The sequence below is a fragment of the Pyxicephalus adspersus genome, chromosome 4 (genome assembly GCF_032062135.1).
Source record: "Pyxicephalus adspersus chromosome 4, UCB_Pads_2.0, whole genome shotgun sequence".
NCBI classification, from domain to species: Eukaryota; Metazoa; Chordata; class Amphibia; order Anura; family Pyxicephalidae; genus Pyxicephalus; species Pyxicephalus adspersus.
In genome coordinates this window covers 33,102,212-33,111,031 of record NC_092861.1, presented here as the reverse complement: position 1 = coordinate 33,111,031, position 8,820 = coordinate 33,102,212, and positions in this window count along the sequence as shown.

The window sequence follows — 8,820 nt, the reverse complement described above, 5'->3', positions numbered from 1 at the left end:
AATTTTACCGCTTCTGCTGCATTATAAAAACATACAAATGTGAAACCGTGGAGCAGACGTTTTCATTCAGTACATTTCTGGGTTTTGGATCTTCAGCCATCCTAAGTTGCAGAATCTCTACATATGAGACACTAATTTACACCGAAGGGCCTGACCGCTCATCATTTTTAAAGCGGAACTAAACTAAAAACAAAAAAGTCACATCATTACCCAGTCCCGCGTTGCCCTGGGATTCCTCTTCATCCCAGCGCAGAGGACGTGCCTGGGGGGCGCCATCTTTAATCTTCTCTTCTGGTCTTCTTCATCACCCGATCTCACATTGCGCAGGTGTGAGATCAGGTGACAGAGCCACTGCGATGGAAAAAAAAAAAAAAAGACGATCTCACTGTGCATGCATGAGATTGGCATCTCCTTCCCCTAGGTGGAAAAATGCCCCTTCAGCGCATGCCCGATCAGGGCACGCACAGAAGGAACAGCCAGAGCCTCCTGGGATGCATGACGTAGGTATCCCGGGAGGCTCTGGACTCCCATTAAGAATTGATTGCTGTGACAATCAAGACTTAAAGGGGCGATGCTGCACCTTTACTTTAAAAAAAAAGAAAAAAAAAAAAAACATTTTTACTATATGCAGAAAGGTTGCTAACTCTTCTGTATTAAGTAAAAATGTTCAGTTTAGGCACACTTTAAAGCGTACCTAAACTCACAATTTTCAATTTACATAATAGGGTAGGCAACCCTTTTATGTAAAGTAAAAATTCTGTTTGTTTGTTTTTCTTTTTTAAGTGCAACACCTGTTTGGGTGCAGCACCGCCCCCTAATTATCGATCGCCTAGGCGATGGAGAATGAATGGGAGAGCAAAGCCTCCCGGGATACCTACGTCACGCATCCCAGGATGCTCTTGGGTGCTCCTTCTGCACATGCCCGAGCATCTCTGCCATGTGCAGAAGGAGCCTTTTTGTGAAAAGGGAAAAAAATTACCTATCTCACATATGGGCAAGTTTTTTTCCAACCAAGTCACCCGATCTCGCATCTGCATCAGGTGACGTAGGAAGAAGAAAAGAGCGCTGACCTGAAGATGGATGCCTGGACAACGCAGGACCTGATGGAAGAAACCTCCGGACGGATCGGCTGCTCTGCGGGATGGAAGGTAAGTTTATTTTTTTTTTTTTTTATATAAAGCAGGTAATTTTTATATTAATTGGAAAATCAGCCTAAGGTGACAACTCTGCTACACCACACGTAGGGTATACCAGTGTTGTCACCCTAGGACAGGAAGTGTATTACTTGCAGGTTCACAAAAAAAAAAAAGCTATACAAGGATCATGCTGCGATCACCTGAGGACAGGTAAGTTGTGTTATGTTACTTCCATCATGCTCATACATGTGTTGGGTTACCGTGTACTTTATATAGGCGAGATTTACACATTATTTGACTATCATAGGATACTTTTGTTCCCCACTCGAGGCCGAGTTAAGTACACAGGGGTAACACTTAGCACCCAAAGAAGGTTCCTAATATTATTGTGGATATAAAGGAGAGGGGATCCATACAAGAGGAAATCAATGTGCAGAAGAAGTTCAGGGACATTTGTTGCCAATAAAGATTTCAGATACAATATGTCCATGCAGCTGCTATAGAGATGAATGTGCAGCTTTAGATACAATAATGGCCGGCTGCAGACTTTAATAAGAGCCATGAATGACCGGCTGGTGACACAAGGCATATGTTTTGGAGTGCAGGGCTGCACATGTGTACCTGGCCCCCGTGCCAGCCACTCATTCTCTATCATTACATGTTAAAAATAATATGGGGTCCTCACACGCGCCGGGCCCCTGTGGCCCCCTCAGCCCTCTTTCCCTCCCCCCACACTCAGCAGCCTGAGCTCTGTCTCACGCACTGTACCTCTCTCAGCTTCTCACCCGAAGCGAATCCACAAGCCCAACAACACAAGATGGCTGACGCCACGCACCGTCACCTGACGACTCCACGCCTCGCGCGAGCAGTGACAGAGCAGCGTGCCAGCACTCCACCAAAGAGTTTCCTTTCCTCTGCTAGACGGGATACTTCACGTACAACTCGTCATTGGGCCTTCCCAGCCTAGAGAGCCACCCACGTGACCACCAACAGCTCGTAACACTGTGGCGGCCATGTTGGATGAGGGCAAGCCGCCCAAACGCAGGTCATATCCTACTATAGGAAGTTAGTATAGGAGGAAGTGTACATTTTTTTTTCCAGATGGAAAGTTAGTTGTGCTAAAGGCAGTGAGGGGCAGAGGAAGTATAGACAGGTTAGGTAGATGATGCAATGAGGTGCATGTTGCAGGTTCACATCAGACATGTGTGACATGTACAGGAATAACATGTGCATGCTGTGCATGCAATTTGTTGTGGGGATAGTGGTGGTTGACAGAAGTAGAGGGGTTGTCCCTCAAAAATTAAAAAAAAAAAAAACATTTTTTTTTATTTAAATAAAAGGACTAGCCACTCTTTCATATAATGTAACAAAATGTGGTGACAGGTTCTCTTTAAGTATTCTATAACATCATTGTGGAGGAACTTTGGCACCACTTTTCTTCCCAACATTGCTTCAATTCATTAAGGTTTGTGGGCGTTCATTTACACACAACGAGGAAGTAAACTCAAAACTTGCCAAACAAAAAAAAAAAAACCTTCAATCCCGCAGAGCAGTCAATCCGTCCGGAAGGTTTCTTCCCTCGGGTCCCACGTCATCCCGGCATCCGTCTTCAGGACGGCATGCTAGGCACCGCCATCTTCTCTGTTCTTCCTACGTCTCTCGACACAGGCTCCAAATTGGGTGACGTAGTTTGGAGAAAAAACTTGCCAATCTCACTGTGCATGCGTGAGATCACCAGTTTTTTTCCTTTTTGACGAAAGAGCTCCTTCTACATATTCACGGGATGCTCGGGCATGCACAGAAGGAGCACCCAAAAGCCTCCCGGGATGTGTGACATAGGTATCCTGGGAGGCTCCACACTACTATTCAGAATAAAGGTAGCGGTGATGCACTCTTTTTTTTTTAAAAAAAGGTGTTGCACTTAAAAAAAAATAAACAATTTTTACCAACATAGAAGGGTTGTCTACCCTTTTATGTGAAGTGAAAATTCTAAGTTTAGGTACGCTTTCAGGTCCCACCACAGCATTTCGATGAGGTCTGAACTTCGGTTCTTTTCTTTTTTAGCCATCCTGTTGTAGATTTGCTGGTGTGCTTGGGATCATTGTCCTTTGCATGGCCCAATTTTGGCCAATCTTTAGTTGTCACCCAGATGGCCTCACATTTGGCTCTAAAATACTATAGTATACAGGGGAGCTATTGGTTGACTCAAGGTGCCCAGGTTCTCACTCCTCCACCACTCTGCTTTACAGTTGGTATGAGATGTTTGTCCTGATTTGCTGTGTTTGATTTTTGACAAACATGTAGCTGTGCATTATAAGCAACCAAATTTACTTTCACCTTCTCTTTCCAAAGGACATTGTTCCAAATTTCTTGTGGTATTTTTAGATGCAGCCATGCAGCCAAGTTCTTTTACAGAGAAAAGACTGTCTCCTGCGATCTTCCCAAACAAGCCATACTTGTTCAGTCTTTTACTAATTGTACTGCCATGAACTTTAACATTTAACATGCTGAGGCCAGTAAAGTCTGAGAAACAGCTTTTGGGGTTTTTGCAATTTCTCCGAGCATTGCACAGTCTGACCATGGGGTGAATATTCTGGGTTCTCTGTTCCTGGAAGATTGAGAACTGTCTTAAATGTTTTCCACTTGTGAAAAATCGTTTTCACTGTAGAATTATGGACTTCAAATTGTTATAACCCTTGACTGATGGGCAATAAGAATTGCCCAGGTCACTTTTTTTTTTCTCCAGACCAGCAAACGTCCAAAAACTTCTGCTTTTATGCACCTGACCACACTTGCTGGTGCTCAGTTAAGGTGCGTACACACTTCCAATTTTTATCGTTCCAATCGAACGACGAACGATCGATTGGGCAAAAAATCGTTCGTAAAAAAGTAACCAACGACGCTGACGAACGAGGAAAGTCGCTGGAAACAAACGACCGGACCGGCGGATCGGATTGGACGACGATCGTTGAACATCGTTCGTGTGTACGGTCGTTCGTTGATCGTCCATGTTCAGAGCATGCGTGATGAACGAACGTCCGTTCACTTTCCTGTCGTGCACATAGTTCCTCTATCGCTTAAACGATCGTATCTATTGTATGTACAATATCTATGAACGATCGTGTCGTTACCTCTATGTGCAGTATCGGTGCTATACGATCGTTCATATATATCGTGCAGGAACGTTCGTCGTTCGTTTTCCGACGATAATAATTGGAAGTGTGTACGTAGCTTTAGGTCAATCTGATGAGCAGCTCTTGGCTGTTATTTACCCTCCTAATTCCTATGGAAGTGGTAAAGGTGTACTAAATTGTTTACACCCTGCTTCTGCATTTTGACTTTGTCTTTGTTAAATAAATAGTGACATACTTAGACTTTAATACCTGGTATAAACCAGATGATTTTCTATTAGATATCTGATATTTAAAAATTGAAAGAGGGTGTACTTTCTTTTTTTCATGACCGTATAAGGGATGGTAATCTTGAACCTGGAAAAATCAAAGTGATTTAGGCACTGTGAAAGTGCACATTTCACAAAATTCCTGGCAGGAATGACAGGTATTCGTACTTGTTAAAATGGAATTCAACTGAGAATAAAAAAAAAAATCACACTTTCAATGCCGCAGATCCCTCAATAGGGCTAGACTTTCCCTGTCCTTGATCCTGTCCTGCGTCGTCCTGGAATTCCTCTTTTTCCCAGCACGAACAAAGTGCCAGATGCCTCCATTTTCTGTCTTCCCTTCTGGTCTTATTCCTACATCACCTGGACTCGCACTGCGCAGGTGTGAAATCCGATGGTGTAGCCCACTTGAAAGGGGAACTAAAAGAGCTGATCTCACTGCACATGCGTGAGATTGGCATCTCTTTGCCCTTAGTGGGAAAAAAGGCCCCTTCTGCGCATGCTCGAGATTGAGCAAGAGCAGTGGCAATCAAGACCTAAAGTGGGGGTGCTAAACCCTTTTTTTTTTTAATAAAAAGGGCGTTGATTTAAAAAAAAATACTTTACATCTAACGTTTGTCTGCCCTTTTATGTAAAGTAAAAATGTTGAGTTCCACTTTAAGCAGATTTAACATAACACTTTCAATGGTATACGTCACAAACCAAAAAGAACCAAATAAAAAAGTTGTTTGTAAAGTTTACATGATCCTTAAGGGTTGCAGTTAAAAAGTGGTAAACCCTTCAGTCTGTGCCTGCAGTATCACAACCTTTAAAACAGCTATAAACAAATTTATGTTTTCATTGAATGCATACGTGTAAAGTAAAGAGTTTACATTCTCCTCAATGTGTGGTGTGAATATAGAATTGTGTGCAATATTTGTAATAAATCATTATAAGGCTCACAAAAATGCTATTTGTACTACAGACAATTAATATTGTTGTGATTGTATTTGAGGATGTACACAAGGAAAATAGGTATATCAGCTATAGCTAGGTTATAAGTGCTAGGTATCAACCTACATAAACTAACTTCAATGCATTGTATCCTTCATATCCCTTAAATAAAAAAAGCTGATCTTGCAGGGCTATTTCCAGTGCAAATCTGCTTGGGTTTCTAGTTTAGGCCTTCACTCCTCTGCCCATCAGTCTCTCACCAAAATTAGTCACCATGGTTGGGCACACACCCCTATTGACTCTCAAGCCCTTGATCTTTACTTGGCCAATCACGTCTTCCAGCATACCTTCACTCCTCAGCCCTGGGCCACCCCTCCTTGCTGTGTCCGCAGTGCCTCTCTATGTTCAAACCCAGCCCTTGTCAGTTAGGAAATGGTGCATGATAGATTGGGCCTGATTTATGAAACTTCTGCAAGTCTATCATAGGAGAATCTGGGTGATCCAGTAAACCTAGAATAGATTTCTTTAAAAAAGTAATTTGCTATTATTTGGCCAATGTTTTTAATCCCCCATATTCCATTCCATGTTTGCTGGATCACCCAGAATCTCCCATAATAGTCGTGGAGAAGTTTCATAAATTCGGACCATTGGGTTTGTATTTTTTTACAATAGTATTAAGACATTTTTAAACATGCTTTCCTTCATATTGCACAAACCAGTGCTTTCTCTAGCATGCAGTTTTGTGATGAGTTCCCCTAATCCCAAGAAGGTCCAATCCATTATGTGTGACCCATAAAAGGAATCAGGCATCATTTGCTGATGTGATTCTTTAAAAATTGTAATTTTTGGATTTTACTCTGAAGTGCGTCCAATGTATATTTTTTGGGTATATCCTGTTTATAGTTGGACGTGCTCTCTAGCCAGCACCAGCAGACTTTAAACTATTGATCAATTATCTTGTGAACCTTCCCCTTTTTTTCTGGTTTTATGAACCGTAACATGCATTTAAAAAAGTTTATTTTGCATTCATGCAAATTCCCTAGTCCCCAAATTACCTGTCCCCTAGGAAGCCAACATTCAACCAGACCTTAATTTGGTTCTGCTAATGAAATGTTAATTGGTGCATTTATGAAGTCATTCTTACACTGTGGTTGGGTAGGATAAGTTTTTCTCTGGGGTTTAATATTTTTGTTTGGTGGGTTACTGCAACTGGTTTTGTGCAGTTACTCTCTTATCAGTGGGCAGCATGACCTTGCTATTTCTACATACAGTATGTGTGTTTAATGAGCAACCCAGAGAGCAGCAGGGTCTGATTGGGTAGATTTGTCTAGTGTTCTTCTTTTAAAGACCTCTTGTAAATAAATAATTTGATAAGAAAATAGTATTTTTGTGATTCTTTGAAGGGAGGGGGGTTGTTCTTTGTCAGTCTATCAATGACATTTTTTTTTAAATATACTATTTATTGAAATAACAAGGATATACAGAAAGTAGCAATGTGTCCTAAAATCATACACATAATACCATTGAAAACAAAAGCTACTGACAAACGGACATTCTAAGGCATTGTACACGTCAGATGATTTTCGTCCTATAATCCCCTCAGGGCTAGTAACGGAAGAGAATCTGGTGTGTGTACAGTGCTTGTCCAACATCCTAAATGGATCCGTCCTGACGGATCCACCATAGACAAACAATCGTAATAGAAATAAAGGAGAGAGAGCACAGCGGGGTGCCACTCCATCGTTCTCCCCCTCCTCTCTCCATAGAGCAGAAGGGTGCTGTATGTACAGTCCTTGTTCAGTCTTTTGTCGTTGAAAAGGATCATGAAAGATCCTTTCCAACGACAATTATTGAATGTGTGCACGCAGCCTAAAAATGTAAACCGGTAAATGTAAAAGAAATCTAAAGAGTACAATTGTTGTTCCGTACAAAGTTTTTTTTATAGCTATAAAATAGAAGAGACAGAAAAAAGGAGGAAATAGAAAAGAGAAAAATTAAACAAAAAGAAGAAAAGTCCTCAGACCAGCAAACTTACAAAAAAAAAATCCTATGGAAAATCAAGTGCAAGTACTTCTAATAAGTTATTTCAGATAGTTATTGGGTCACCCCTCTGGCAAAACCTGGAGTGTCATACCAAGGAATATGTGGGGCAGCATGGTGGCTCAGAGGTAGGACACTATCTGCATGGAGTTTGCAGGTTTTCCTCGTGTCTGCGTGGTTTTCCTCCGGGTACTCTGCTTTCCTCGGACACCCTAAAAACATGCAGTTAGGTTAATTGGCTTCCCCTCAAAATTGACCTTAGACTACATTAATGACATATGACTATGGTAGGGACATTAGATTGTGAGCTACTCTGAGAGACAGTTAGTGACGTGACTATCAACTTTGTACAGCGCTGTGTAATATGATGGCGCTATATAAATACTGTGTAATAATAGTAATGTTTGGCAATTGGATTTGTTGCCTAGGGCTGGTTTCCCAATTAATGTCCTCATGTTATCAGCTGCCAAACAGAAAACTTCTACTGCTGATATAATTATTAGCTGATAGAAAAATTATACTTGTGGAATATTCCACTAGAATAATTATTCTACTGCTGATAGCTCAAGTTTAGTAGCGGTAAGATTTTTTCATTGGCCAGTGTCATCCAGGGACCCCCCCTAATACCCAGCAGCGAATGATAGCAGAATGTCGGATATCACTTCCAATCTTCAGTCCCTGCAAACTTAGGAACCACAGCTTGTAATAGGGGAGAAGATATTCCACACACCAAGAACCTGCCGTGGCAGCAGAAGTTTAAACAAGTGCTGCCAGTTACTGACAGTCCTACTTTTTAAGAGCTTTAAACCTCTAATAATTGTGAAGAATTGGAAAACACATTGCAGAAAATATAAAAGCTACCATTACTGACCCCTCTTTCTGCAAATGCTAAAAACCTGCCTGCTCTACGACTCAGAGTCACTGACCTAAGACAAATATGGATGCAAGGTCTGCTTCAATAAAATATTGCATATCTTTAAAACCTGACAACCACAAATAAGCTGTAACATTGTGCAGAGGAATTTAGGAGTTTGCATAAAATATTTAATTGTTGGGGAAAAATAGGTGTAGGTGCAGAATGAAACCTTAGTTTGGTAAAGTTACTGTTCGCCTGCAGTTTCCATAGTTCACTCCATTGTGCATTCCCCCTCTAGCGGTCATAAATAAAAATGCAGCAATTTAAAATGCCCTACTGCCCATATTAAACTTGTATGAGTTCCATAGAGGTGTTTACATTAAGAATAGTAGTTAAAATAATTAATTAGTTTCAATATATCTGTAACTTAATAAGATCCAACTTTTGAGTTGTCA